The sequence below is a fragment of the Macrosteles quadrilineatus genome, unplaced genomic scaffold (assembly GCF_028750875.1).
Source record: "Macrosteles quadrilineatus isolate MER2022 unplaced genomic scaffold, UCM_ALF_1.0 Scaffold_7__1_contigs__length_78375512, whole genome shotgun sequence".
NCBI classification, from domain to species: Eukaryota; Metazoa; Arthropoda; class Insecta; order Hemiptera; family Cicadellidae; genus Macrosteles; species Macrosteles quadrilineatus.
Genome location: NW_026542600.1, coordinates 12,116,520 through 12,130,730, shown reverse-complemented (window position 1 = coordinate 12,130,730; position 14,211 = coordinate 12,116,520). Strand labels below are relative to the sequence as shown.

At 35.1% G+C, this 14,211-nt stretch overlaps 1 long non-coding RNA gene across 1 annotated transcript; it reads left to right on the top strand.

The window, feature by feature from the left end:
* Positions 1–9,984: 9,984 nt before the first annotated feature.
* On the top strand, positions 9,985–13,942 carry LOC128997722 (uncharacterized). Its single transcript, XR_008491128.1, has 3 exons — positions 9,985–10,092; positions 12,440–12,541; positions 13,843–13,942. It is a non-coding gene; the product is annotated as an uncharacterized LOC128997722 (long non-coding RNA).
* Positions 13,943–14,211: the final 269 nt, after the last annotated feature.

The window sequence follows — 14,211 nt, the reverse complement described above, 5'->3', positions numbered from 1 at the left end:
CGGTTAATTTTTAACTTATTATTGAGAAACTAACCCTAACAGTAATCATGACCCACAATATATATATATATATATAGCCTACAGAACATGAATTCGAACTGAAAGTGTTTTGGCCCCTGAGGACATCAAAACGGCAAAGTAAATCGGTCCCGGGTCAAGGACACCATGAACTGTAGCTATGTAATATCTTCCCTGGAAGGGAAATCACTAATTTATTTGAAATAATTGCCTATACATTTTAAATTTGAACTGACAAAATAAATTCTGAACACGTCTGTTATGACAACGTCCCTAAAAAATCAAACTAATAAAATAGTAAAATAAAATAAAAAATAAAATAAAGTCTTAAATTGATCATTAGTAAGTTAGTAAAAAACGCATAAGGTGAGTGTATTATTCCCTATATGGGAAATCACTAACTTATCTTAATAATCTAATTTATCTTATCATAATTTATCTAATATAATTTATCATAATAATCTTTAATGGCCCACATTTAAAATTATACTGCCATAAAATATACTAGACACGATTGTTATGATAACATCCCTAAATAATCAAACTAATAACATTTTAAAATTTAAAAAAATCTTAAATTAATAATTTCTAAATAAGTTAGCAAAAAATACAAAAGGTGAGAGTCCCCCTTCTGCCGCTTGAACCTATCATGACCATGCTAAAGCACATCTCTAGTTATATTAGGACAATCTGGACAGTGGAGCACCTACCGCGTCATGACTGTGTGTACGCAGTACGTGCTACTGTCCACTGTCCTCACGTCATATGAGCATATGACATGAAGGGAGTGGTTGGTAGGAGTTAGGGAATAGGGATTAGGAGTTGGAAGGACGAAGGATTTTAGGTAAGGGTAGGGGGTGGGGGGATATAGGGATTTTTGGTCGAGGGCACTTTGCATTGCGGTCGTGAGTATGTGGGTTTTAAGGCCCACATTTCAGTTCCAGGGACAGAGGGATCCAAACACCTGGCCTCCAAGTAGCTGGATTACAGGGGTACGCCACGACCCCCGGCCGAAAGAAGAGCGTTAAAAACGGGTTCTTAACTTGAACATCATAACCTAACATCGGCAATTATACGTTACTTAATTGTGTCGTCGTTTTCCTCTGTTGTTTATTGTCCTAGTTTGTCTTAGTTTTAATTAGTGTTATTTACCGTTTAACTTTACTTATTTGTTTTAAAGTTAATAATTATTTGGTTTGGAGGTTAAAATTGAATAGAATCACGAGTAATGTCTACAACAGATACTACGAGCTCTGTGATTGGCTCAAGCATCCTTACCTAGCGCCGCTAAGAGCCCTGCTATTGGCCGGGAGATCTGGTGGTGCAATCTATTAGAGAAATTGTAAACAACGTCGGCAATGTTGTATGCAGTACATTGTAATTTGACTATTATGATCATTAAACTAACAACGAAATTAATATTGAACTATTAGAATATAATCAACAAACCATGAACCGATTGTGAGTGAATGCTTACCTCCTGTAATTGTATGAATATTAAGAAAAGATTGTAATGGAATGCATGAATGTTGTTTTGGTTATCTATAAACCTTCACTCCTGACATAAGTTGGCAGGTCGTTTCTAGCTGTAGATGAGCTTCTTAATAGTGACGATGGTAGATTAAATACGAGTAGGCCTACTGTACTGTGATATATATATTCATGTCAGAAACCCCACACCTAGTCAACATGTTTAAAGAATTACCGTAACATGGCCGGCATATTTTATTACATATATGAATTACCTTATGAATTGTAACATAATTTGTAACATTCCCCACCATTCAAAAACACGGATTTTATTTTAACAAACAATTTTTAAACAAAACATTAGGCCTATCTATAGGCCTAAATATTATTTTTTCAATTAAAATGCGATATTTTGCATTTTAGCCTACATATTTTATTTATCTTTTACAACAAACATAGCTTAATCGAGTTATACATATTACTAAAAGACTCGTGTTAAAATACCTCGCGGATAAGGGGGAATGATAGGGGGTGTAGAATGTAGAATAGAGATGTCCGTAGAAAATAAATAAATTATGACGGAACTTTTGGCTCAGTGACGGGAGCCGTCAAGGCGTCAGAAGGTCTCCTGTTTTAATCTATGGCGCCACCACGACAACCCGCCACTTCGGTGTTTTGGTCTGTGATGCCAACCCACCACCACAAAAAAAACTGAGGTGGCGGGTTAACGTTTACATACCCGTCGAGGCACCACCACCCATTTATCCTGAGGTGGCGGGTAGTCCTGCACACTTTGGTAGGAGCCGCCACGTCAACCCGCCACCTCTAGTTTTTATCAAAGGTGGCAGGTTGTAAATCTCTGTGTACGATGTCGTCTACCCGCGGCCTCCAACGTTGGGGCTATAATAATGTGCCCCCTTAGACCGCCACCAGCCACCACTCCAAAAAGGTGGCGGGTTTTCGTTTTATTTACCTCCGAATCCTATATAATATTCCATAACTTATAACACAAATAAATAGGTATTACAAGCGGGTTTAAATATTTTCTTACAATTCCTAAAAATCTAGCTTATTTATTTATTGCCAACGGATTTCATCATTTTACAATTACATAATACGAGTAACTCATTATGTCTAAGTAACCTAATATATGGTATATTGTAGGCTATGTTTTCGAAATTTTGAACTACAGTTTTATTAAGCGAGCCTATATTTTTAACACTCACTAAAATATTTGCTTTACATTCTAATTTTGACATGATTAAGTTAAGAAATGCTGAAAAAATAAGGTACACATTTTTTACTCCAAACCGTTTGTCTGGACCCCCACTTAGACTAATATCAAAATATTGAATAAGAAATATATGTTATACAAGACTATAATCTTTAAACAACACATTTTGAAGTTTAGTGGCACAATCACTCTACTTCAAACTCTGGCGTTGTTTACTGTATGAAATACAGAGATTTCCTTCAGCAGCATGATAAAAATTATTGGCTTAGTCATGTTTACAAAAAAAAAAAAAAAACTGTCAATTTCGGAGCAAGACGTATCTGTATTCTGTACACACCTGTTCTGATCTGGTTGTGGTTGAGTTGAAGTTTGAAGCTGAACCTGAAAGATTAAAGAAAGAGTTTGTTGTTGTTCTGTAGGTGTGCGGTGTGTGTGGTTGATTTTTTCTCTGAACAAGTAAGAAGTCTTTTCTCTTAACTTTTCTGAAATACGCATATATTTCTATCGGCAGTACAGTAGTAGGGACTTGGATAGTTTAAGACAGACAAAACAATAAGTGTTTTAAAGTAAGGGATTAGGCAAATGTAAGCAGAAAGCAGATTGGATCTGGCCTTGGTGGTGTGGGAATAAATCTATTATAATCTTACTCTGCTGACTATTCTCTAGTTTCACGATTGGAGATAATTCAGTTAAAATAAACTAAATAATCGTGAAATTTTAAGCTATACTCCACTTTCCCCATGTTCTACATATAGCCTAAAGTGAGATAGATTAATGAAGTGCTGTGTGGTGTGCACTTAGGCCTATACCAATTTCAGTGGCAAGTTACAAACATGACATAACTTACCTTAATATTTAAAAAATTTTCATTTAGCTTCAAAACATTCCAAGCTTTCTGCTCACCAAGTTTCATTATGATATCTGAAATACGGCACAGTTCAAGTTACCAATTGAAGTGCTGAACATATACAATGCTATTATAGGCTAAGTCAAAGTGCAACTAACTTACTGTAGTTGTTTTGGCTCGTACAGTAACCCCACTTCACCCTACCAATGTTGATAATTTAGATTGATGAACTAACTTAAGGCCTTCAAAAATATTGGCACCCCAAAAGAGCTTGTGTTAAGTTATAACTTAGGTTAATAGGCCATGTTGATTTGTAGGCTCAATTTAAAGACAAAAGACTAGGACTAGACCTACTACTCTACTTAAAATCAACTTGTTTCAGTGAATAATGATGAATCCAAGACTGTTGGCAAAGGCCATGGAGGGAAAAAGGGCAATATACTCCCCTTATGGGGGAACAAACAGACAATGAACCTGAATACCACCCCTTTAGCAAATATTCAATTGTCACGTTACTTTAACGGTAAGTCATCAAGATTAAGTTAATATATGCTTGTTATTTGTCCCAAGGCACAGTTATCAACAGCCTAGGCCTACTTTAAGATCTTTGTGAAATTTAGCCCAGTAACTTGGGCTTAAAGACATGATTATTTCTGAAGTAGCCTAAGTTACAATGGACTCTCATTAATCAGAGCCCATATCGTAGGTAACTACTGGTAAGCCTACTGTCCGAGTATTTAGTTAAAGTGTCAGACTTAAGTTTGTGGATAGCAAGAGGGCAATAGGCCTACAATTTGAGTAGGCCTATAAGATCATCCATGAACAATATTCTTCGGTTGCAGAGATATCATTAGCTTCCCCGATCACGACAAAATCATAAAAATCTTTCGGGAGATATTTGGAAATTTATGTGGGGCAATTACTTAAACATTCACATTACACATGTAATTACAATATAGCAAGGGTTAAATTTTGGCTTGATTTTTTATACTTTGTGATCGCTCACTCAAGCAATTAACAATTGGCTTAGCTCAGTTAAGATCCATAATTAAGCCGCTTGTATTTTAAACACTTACTTGTTATACTTAATTTATTCATATTTTACCAACAAAAGTTGGATTGATTGTATTATGATGATTCACTTATAATCTTATATATAATAACTAATAATACTAAGAGTTATGTATTGTTGTCTTGGTTGATTTTTGAAATGATCACAATTTGTTTACTTTGTTATTTACACTGCATCACCTTTGTTATAGTTTTTTTTCCTCTCAAATAGTCTATTTTTGTTACCTATTCCTTGTTGTACATTTTTTCTTGTTCTCTTGTTGATTTTATATTTTATCGCCCATGTTCTCGACTTTTGCTCAGTTCTTCTAATTTTTATTTCATCGCTGTTTGTTTTGCTCGAATATGCTACCTTAGATTTACTTTTGCTAAGTTATTGCTTGCTTGCTAATGTATTGAATTGTTTGTAAAATGGTGTTTGCCATTGAGAATAAATAAATAAATAAACTAATTATCTCTAAACCACAATTTTATTGCTAAGAACTTCACTGGCATGAAAATTGATATAAAAATGGATTAGGCCTATAAATAAAAATAATGTCTCAATCTGTTGGATTACTAAAAGGCCTTGAATGTATATGTTTCAGTTTATCTCCATCAGCTTTCAACTTACCATGAAATCATCGACAAGATCTACTACGATGTCAGTCATTTGGAACCATGGAAAAAAAACACCAGACAGAATCCTAGACAATTCCGAAGGAATGGATGTGTAAGTATGCTTTCAATCACCCAACTTTCTTTTTTCTTTAAATATTGAATTAATCCTGTATTGGAAGAGCGTGCTTTCCTGCAAAGTGGGGTAATCTTCTCAATAGGTAACACCTGGCATTTAAATGTTTTCTGCTCACTGACCACTTTGACAATCACAGAGAGAGGAAGATTAGGGCCTACTAGTGTTACAATTCTCTTTTTGTTCGCTAGGTAACAAATTTCTTTTAACACATTCGCTGCTGAAACCTTTAAACAGGCGCTCGCCAATGGCGGCGAGGCCGGGCGGAGCCCCGACGCGCTAACTGAATCAGCGATCGCTATTGGTATTGAAATATCTCAGTAAGACGAATCACAAAAGAGCAGTGGTGATTGTTCTGCGTTACTCCGAAAGTGGACGTAGTTCACTGAAACACCCAAAGGTAGCAGCACTGCCTGGATCAATAACCAGAGTCTTTGTAATACGGCTAGAACTGAGAAATTCCCCAAAAAGGGGACAAAAGCATTGCCAGACGGGATTTTACTGGCAATTTTTGTACCAACCTACACCAGAATAAAGCTCGCATTATAAGCTACAGGCTGGTAAAGATTACAACGTTCCCCGACAATGGCTGAGCTCACATTGAAACAATAAACATGACATAGCGCGCTCCCCCACCCGTGGACCCCCCGCTCCTCAGCTGAGACGCGCGGGGTCCACCGGTGGACCCGTCGCATCGAATGTGTTAAGAAAGTTTTTTGTTGGGACTTAGAACAATCACAATAGCTACTATTTTTGAGGCTCCTTGAATTCTCCTATGACAAGCCCAAAGGCAATTGAGTTTAAGTGGATATGGCATAGTAGATGAAAATCTATTCACGTTAGCAAGCACTCGAGCAGCGGACATTCGCCCAACTTGTGTTTTGCCTCAAATTTAGATTTTGTGTAGGTATCTTTCTTTCTTTTTGTTAACCGTTTCTAATGACCAGGCTTCAAATAATCAATGTTCTAACTCAGCTATATACTAATGCAATGAAATATTTCAAGGCCATTCAGTAGAACTCCAATAATTATCTGAAATCAATTGGGAATGTACCACATTCAGATAGCCTAATCAATATTTTTGCTAACTGGATTATTATTGAAATTCGGGGTGTTTTACAGAAGATAGACAACGTTAAGACGACTTTTTACGATCACGATCACAGAATGTGTCTGTGAATATTTCGCAGTATAAAAAAGTATATTTTTTTGCATCTTGAAGGACCATGATTGTGGAGAGGTATTTAGATTTTCATGATTCACATTACTGTGGCTGTTGTTCAAATTCTCTCTTAAAGTGATTCCAATAGGCGGTGATTTGGATCGTGATGATTGGAGTTCTACTGTATATGTAAGGTTGGTTCTAATGTCTTGATTTGTTTTCTAGATTTGCACTGTAAGCTAAGTACTTTATCTGCGAAATCTTCTAATAATTATATTAGAAAATTATAATAGATTCAAACTGCTCTCTGAAAAAATGCAATTCCAAACAAAATATTAGTTTTAGGTTGTGACAACTTCCTCATGTTTTCTATAAACCCTTAAACTCAAATGTATACTACCTGAACTTATTCTTTATCTCCTGCATTTTAGAAAAAAAATCGTACGTAATGTTTTAACTTGTTTTATATCTGTCCGAGCCTGTATTGGCAACTATAACTTATTAAAAACTGTAGTGTGTTAATAATAATATACTTTCTCAGACTAGGATTCTACCAGTGAAGTTGGAGATGTCCTTTAATTGGCTTTTGGCTTTTGTATTAATATTAACCCTTTGAGGTCGAATGTTTTCCCCATTTTTCAGTGAGTATAGTTTTCCATTTGAGCAGTCAAGAAAATGGTGCCCAGCGACTTATACTGGCCATTTGACCGCAAAGATAAACTTTATAATTTTTCTTTTTTTTTTGTGAGTATAGGTTGCCATTTTCGAGCAGTCGGGAAAATGGCAGGCGGCGTTTTCGACCTCAAAGGGTTAAAATATGTGCTATCTTATGAAAGTAGAAATATATCAAAAGCAAAGGCAGTGAACTTTAATATTTTGCCAGTTGCTGATGGATTTGAATGTGTAAAATGACTCCTGTATGTAACTGTTGTATGTTTGATTTGACAGATTCGGTGGGTTGGTGCTGGAGGAATTGTTTCCACAACCTATTGCCTGCTCTATAAGCTATTTACCTTGAAATTAACTAGGAGACAGGTACATGGACTAATCACCCATCCTGATTCACCATACATTCGTGCTCTCGGTTTTATGTACATTAGGTAAGTGTAGGCCAGTTGTGTGGACCCATGGTCTAAACTGAAAAGTAGAAGTTTTATAATAGTTTATACTGTCTGAATTCATTATAATTTATGGATTAAACCTTTTCATTTAAACCAACATTTTTTGGTGGTTTTAAAACTGTGTATTTTTCCATAAGATAATCTCAAAAAACTTAACTATGCTTTGTGAAAACAATCATTGTTTACACATTATTTTTAGGTATACTTTACATTAATGCTTTTATAATAGATTGGTTTATCTGGGCTAGGATTTTGGTCCTGTGGAGGCCGGATATAAGGGGTTCTACTGTAATCCAATTTATTACGTTACCCTTTGTAAGTTCTGATTAGTTTGGATTAGCTGTACCAGCTCTATTAGCTGTATAGTGTTCTTAGTACAATAAAAAATATACTTTTGTTTCTCCCATTTACACTAACTTATTGTGAGACTATCACACACATTTTGTTGCAGGTACACTCAACCTCCCCAAGATCTATGGGGCTGGTATGACGCTTACTTGGATGACCCTGAGGTAGGTCATTTAAGTTACTCCTCTTTTCTAACTTTTTTACATTTTAGCGAATTTACGATATAGGGAATAATCTATTAGGTAGGTCTCATGGAAACACCAAGACCGGGGGGTTTACGTAGGGTTTTATGGCGTAAAAATTAGGTGTTTTTCAATTTTTGACTGACAGTTATAGAAATGATTTAAAAAATTGTGTTTTTAAAATTCCCATGTTATTCTTATGTGGAATAAATAATTTGTTGCAATGTGTATGTTTATGGATATATCTTAATCAAATTTGGCCATTTTGTTTATTTCATACTAAGCTATCAAAATTTCAATAAAGTATACCGTACCACAATTGCTTGTAGCAGCAAACATAAGTACTCGTTTTAATTAATGCCTTTTTAAATGGCAAATAAATATGACTTCTGCCTTCCAGATTTCTCCTCCGTAATTGATCAAATCCTTCATGGTCTTGGTCATATCAAATTAATTTAGGTCTGCTTAATGGATGTCTTCCTGTAGGTGAAGCCTTACAAACCTCCTTAGTCTTGTGCGCCCCTGTCTACAAAGTACCCAACCAACTTTTAAAAAAATAACCAGGTTAAATATAAATTACATTGTAAAACCCCTTTACATACATAGAATATCAGAAACCAGAAATAAAAGTTTTACCTAAAAATAATCAGTAGTTTTACAAGGATTAGTCCAGTAAAAATATACAAATTATGACCCAACCTCAAGATAATACTCCCATGAATATGAGGCGAGCTCTAGTGGCAATTAACGAAAACAGGGCCCATTGTTTAATTTTTGGCTAAAATCTTTAGAACCGTTTGTCAGAGCTAAAAGTGACCACAATAAAATTAAAGATTATTAAATCCCTAACAAAAATTATATTTACACTTTTATTTTGACCCTAATGGTTACTAAGTTATTTTAACCATAACTTGGTAATGATCGCTAAAATGTGGCTTTTTTCTCAAACTGTCTTGACATGAGTTTTTACCATTGTTTGCAACCCGACAGTTTGAGAAAACAATGCAATATTTTAAAGTCTTATGACTCGGTAACAATTAGGAATAAAATAAAAGTGTAAATGTAATTTTTTTGAAAATTTGATGATCTTTCATTTGGTATGCAGGCACTTTAAGCTCCGACAAACGGTTCTCGATATTTTAGCAAAAAATAACAAAAAGGTACCCTGTTTTTGCTAATTGACGCTAGAGCTCGCCTCTTATTAACGGGGACTTTTGGTATAATCTTCCCTAGAGTAACTAGAAATAAGTGTGCAAAGTTTTAAAACTTTCAGAGTTATTGTGAGGTTAAACTTTTTTTTGACTGGACTAGATAGCAGGAAATCATCACAGATGTGATCACTTTCACAGGAAATTTTTACAGAATAAGCTGAAATTGCATGAGATGCCCAAAATGCTAATGCCATTCTAGCTTTAATAGTTGAGAACCTTTTGAAAGCTGGAGAACTTATTAGAAATCATGCAAAAGACAGAAGAACCGATTAAAAAAATTTGGTCACATTTAAACAAGGCAAGTTTTATTCTGAAAATTTGGAATGTCAATGTGGAAAAATTTGGAACTGTCCTTAGATTTAATATTAAAAAAAAAACATTTCGATTAGGCCTTCTGCTATCAGAGTGGTTGTACCATATGGTTTTTACCACCTCAAAAATCTTTACAAGTTACCACAGCATCTTGTGCAAATAATATTCTGTCTCAAATTGTGCATAAGAATTAAATTCTTTTTCAATTCATTACTTAAATCGTTAAAAATTTAGAATCACACATTTTGTTTTATGTTTTCTAGGAACTCGACGTCAAAGCTGGGGGAGGCCTGGCGATGACCATAGGAGAGATAGTAAAGAGCTTCCTGTTTGGACACGAATGGTTTTCGACCGTGTTTCCTCAAATCCCAGTACCAGTCCAGGTAAGATGACAGTTTCACTGGGTTGTGACTTAAGCCGGGTTTTCCTAGGCGCGGAGTCGGCGAGCGGAGAGAGGAACGCGGAGAGCTGACTCCACTTGTCTTAGGCAATTTGATGTTACTGTTTTCCTAGAAGCGGAGCGGAATGCCATGTTAATTTCAATTCCGCTCTCCACATTCCTCTCTCCGCTCTCCGCTTTCGCGCCTAGGAAAACCCAGCTTTAGTCATCAGTCTTATGAGTCCTTGGAGGCTGATGGGCATCTTGGGTTATTTCAAACTGCTGATGAATGGTTATTTATCATCCAAAAATATGGTTATTTATCATCCAAAAATATTTGTTTGGATATCAAAGTGATTGTTATTTAATTATCTAGTGCATTGTGGGATCAGAACTTTGTTTTGTAGTTTTGTTAGTTTTCCTAGGTTTTCTATGGAGGCTAAAGAGCTTGGACAGACTAAAGACTAAAGCAGACTAAAGAGGCTTGGATTTGCTTGCCTTAAGAGCAATGTTAATTTCTTAAATTTCAAACATCCACTGGAGAATTTATTACCATCTGAAAATATTATTTCAAATACCAAAGTGATTGTAATTCAAACATCTAGTGTGCTGTGGGATTAGAAACGCTCTTCCTGCATTTGTAATTGTTTTATCTGTTAGAATGTTTAGTCTCCAACGAGTTAAACTTATTCACTTCAACTATTTAATCTTTGTTTTGAAAAACTCACCTCTTGTAACAGGTGTAAAATATGTCTACACTCAACTAAACAGTGTTTCACATCCCTGAGTAACGAAGATGCCTTTAAGGTGGTTTGTTGTGACGATCTAAATATGATTATTATATTTCACACATATATTAATATATTTCACAGATAACTATAGAATTTTCTTACAAAAAAAGTTGGGAAACATTGGTTTATATAAGAAGAATCTATTTGATTTTAAGAACCTAAGTTAACATTTTCAGCACATCTTTCAACTAAAGTTAGTAGTACTATTTCTGCAATTTTTTTGTTAATGTGATTTCTAGCACTCAAAAAGTATAAGAAATAGTGCAGATAAACAGGCCCCTTGAATGAACCCTGGGTTCAGGGGGGCATGAGGTTTCATGTTTATTGGGTGCGCAAGGAAAAGAAAGGTGGAGGAGGCACTTATGTCAAATACACACCGCAAGCCTGCAGATAAGGTCTACGGTCTACCGTTACGAGAGGTTTTTTGTTGGCTGACTGGCTGGAGTTGGGTGGACAATCAAAAAGTCGTCAAGACTGTTTGGTCGTTGACTGTGGGTGCGCACAGGCCACGACTGTTTAGTCGTCTTTTGATTGTCAAAAGGATATGATAGAAACCGATGTCATATGTGCGTTACTGATAATGTGCATGAAAACGTAAAAGAAATTACTGGCTGCATCCAATTTATAGTCCGAGAACCTTGACAGACCAGATTTACCTCTCATACTTGGATTTGAGGAAATATCCGGACAAATTTTCATTTCCTCAAGAATGAGTGTTGATAGTTATATTGTGTACACTTCTTCAAAGAACTTTTATAAAGAGAGGGCCGTGCCTCCTCTTCATTATTAAGTTTATCAACTTTTTCGTCTCACACAAAACACTTGCACTTGTTACAGCCACAACGCACTTGACTGTCAGCGTAGCGCACACACAACAAAAGTCTGTCATACTTTTTAGTTGTCAGTGTGCACATTCAAACTTGTCTCTATGCCTTTTTAATATGACTTGACAATCGAGTCGGGGAGCTGTCGGCGGGAAAATCGGTCAGCCCCAGAATGCCCCGACCGTCTGCAGACAATCTGCTGACTGTCTGGCTGTGGTTGGCGCGTGCACGCACTCAGATTTACCTCCAACTTTGACTCCCGACTACGACAAAATAGTTGGCCGACAAAAAGTCTCTCATGTGCGGTAGGCCTAAGCCCGGTCACATGTTGGATGTCATTGTGTTACATAACATAAACTTTATACATTTTAAAGATAGGAAATACTGTTTTTTTTTGTTTGGAATAGTTAGGGAGTAATAGTTTTATTAGTTGAAATAATGCTACTGTTTTTGTCACATATTACTTCATCCTCCAGAGTGTTTCAGCTGGTAGGTTTACAAAGGCACTATTATTTTGTGCTGCTTGCTTAGTAGGAAGAGGGAATCATCGTGAAAATAATTTGACTCACCTCGTTAAAATAGTTAAGATGATGTAACAAAAGCAATAGGGTAATCTTTTGGTACCATGGTACCGAGGTAAAAGATGATACCTAAGTAATGGTATTAAGTATTATTTTAAATAAAGTCCACCTCTAAAACATGTTAATGCAGCCATATGATTACATATTATTTTCAGAAAAAGCTGAAGAATATGATGGAAGAGAGGTTTCCTGCGAGGGCTTCTTCTGAAGGTCGTCAAACTCCTGATGAAGAGGCTCACTTCAGCCAGGATGTGTAGGTAGGTAGAAAATGAGACGTCCTTTAATTTCCTTTGTATCTAATTCAAATGTGTGTGTTATTTTATGAATTGAACCAATCAAAATCAATAAAAAAGTGCATTTATACATTACAAATTCTACAAATTATAGATTGCAAAAAATAGTTAGTGACTGTTTGTTTGGGGTTTTGGTATGGGAAAGTGTTTGGTTTACAATTGTTTACAGTTGTTGCCAACTTATTTTCAAGCATACATGTATTACATATCTAATAAAAGTGTACTGTTTTTTGTTGTTTGGTTGAAATACTGGAGTGCGGCAAAATAATTTTGCGGCAAAAGTATGTAAATGCAGCAACTATTAGGCCTAGCTACTCTGCGTAAAATCATTGATTTTAGAGTTTTCAATGAAATAATTCAAAATTTCCAGGAATATTAAGTGACACCACATAGCTTTTTTAAGAAATTATAATTCTGGGCTAATCAATAAACATAAAGAATTAATTCTTATTATTAGTTTGGATGGGGCATGGCTAGGTGTATTTCAACCCATGTATTAGTGTAGTGAATAATGAGTTTAGAATGGAGTGAGATGCCTTGTGTAGCTTTTTTGCCGACTAAGATCAGCTGTTTTTATAGCCAGGACCAATTCCAAGTTTAAATTGATCCTAGTTTATTCAAGAAGAGTAGTGTATTCATATAGTAAGAATGTATGTTGCTGTATATGTTGTAACATTTGTGTTGAGCTCGTCCTAGAAACATCTGGTAACATTTGGTCTACATTAGCATTGTGGAAATTAAAAAAAAATCAATTACAGCTTTTATGTTAAGAGAATTTTCTTGACAGTTTTAGGGTTCAATAGAGGTCAGCATTAAATTGACATTTTAAAATGTTTTAATATAATTTGAAAACCAATTCTAGACTTCTCATCATAATTATTAGTACAAATTGCATTGCTCATTATATGTCTATTAACTGGTTTTATGGATTTATATTATTATTGGATGTTATAATAACTCTATTTAGTAATACGATAAAATGTTATGGTGTTGTTTTAAAAGCATATTTGAAATACATTTTTCAGCATTTTTGAAATGGTTATTTTTGGACGTTTAGGTTTAATATTGAATAAAGAAGATTTTCTGATGTCCATTCAGATATTTTTGTTTGTAATAGTTATATGCCATCAACATAAATAATCTATGACTGAAATAATAAATATAGTTGTAGTTATGCCTACTACTTTTATATTTTTAGATCTCACAGGCTTAATCAAGATGTTTTTCATCTCTCTAACGTTAATTTGTTTCTCTGTTTGTTTTAGACATCGTCATCGAGACTGAACACATTTTGAGGCCTCCTCATTCCAGTTTAAGTTTGATGATTTTTGAATCAAATGTGAATTTTTTCAATTTTCAGTCGACCACATTGTATTGGTGTTCATTTTGACAAAATAAAAAACCGTTCTTTTGCAACTGTTGTTTGATCCTTTCCCCTTTTAAATCTTAATATAGTAGGCACAATTTGAATAGTTAATCTTAATAAGCTAGCCTTAATAGCTAGTCTTAATAATACATCATTGTAGTTACATACTGTAATGGTGACATGTATGTTGCAACATCAAACGTATGGTTTTGCAGTTATGTCTGTATAATTTGATAATGGTGGGGGGGTAGGCTATCTAAGAAACACA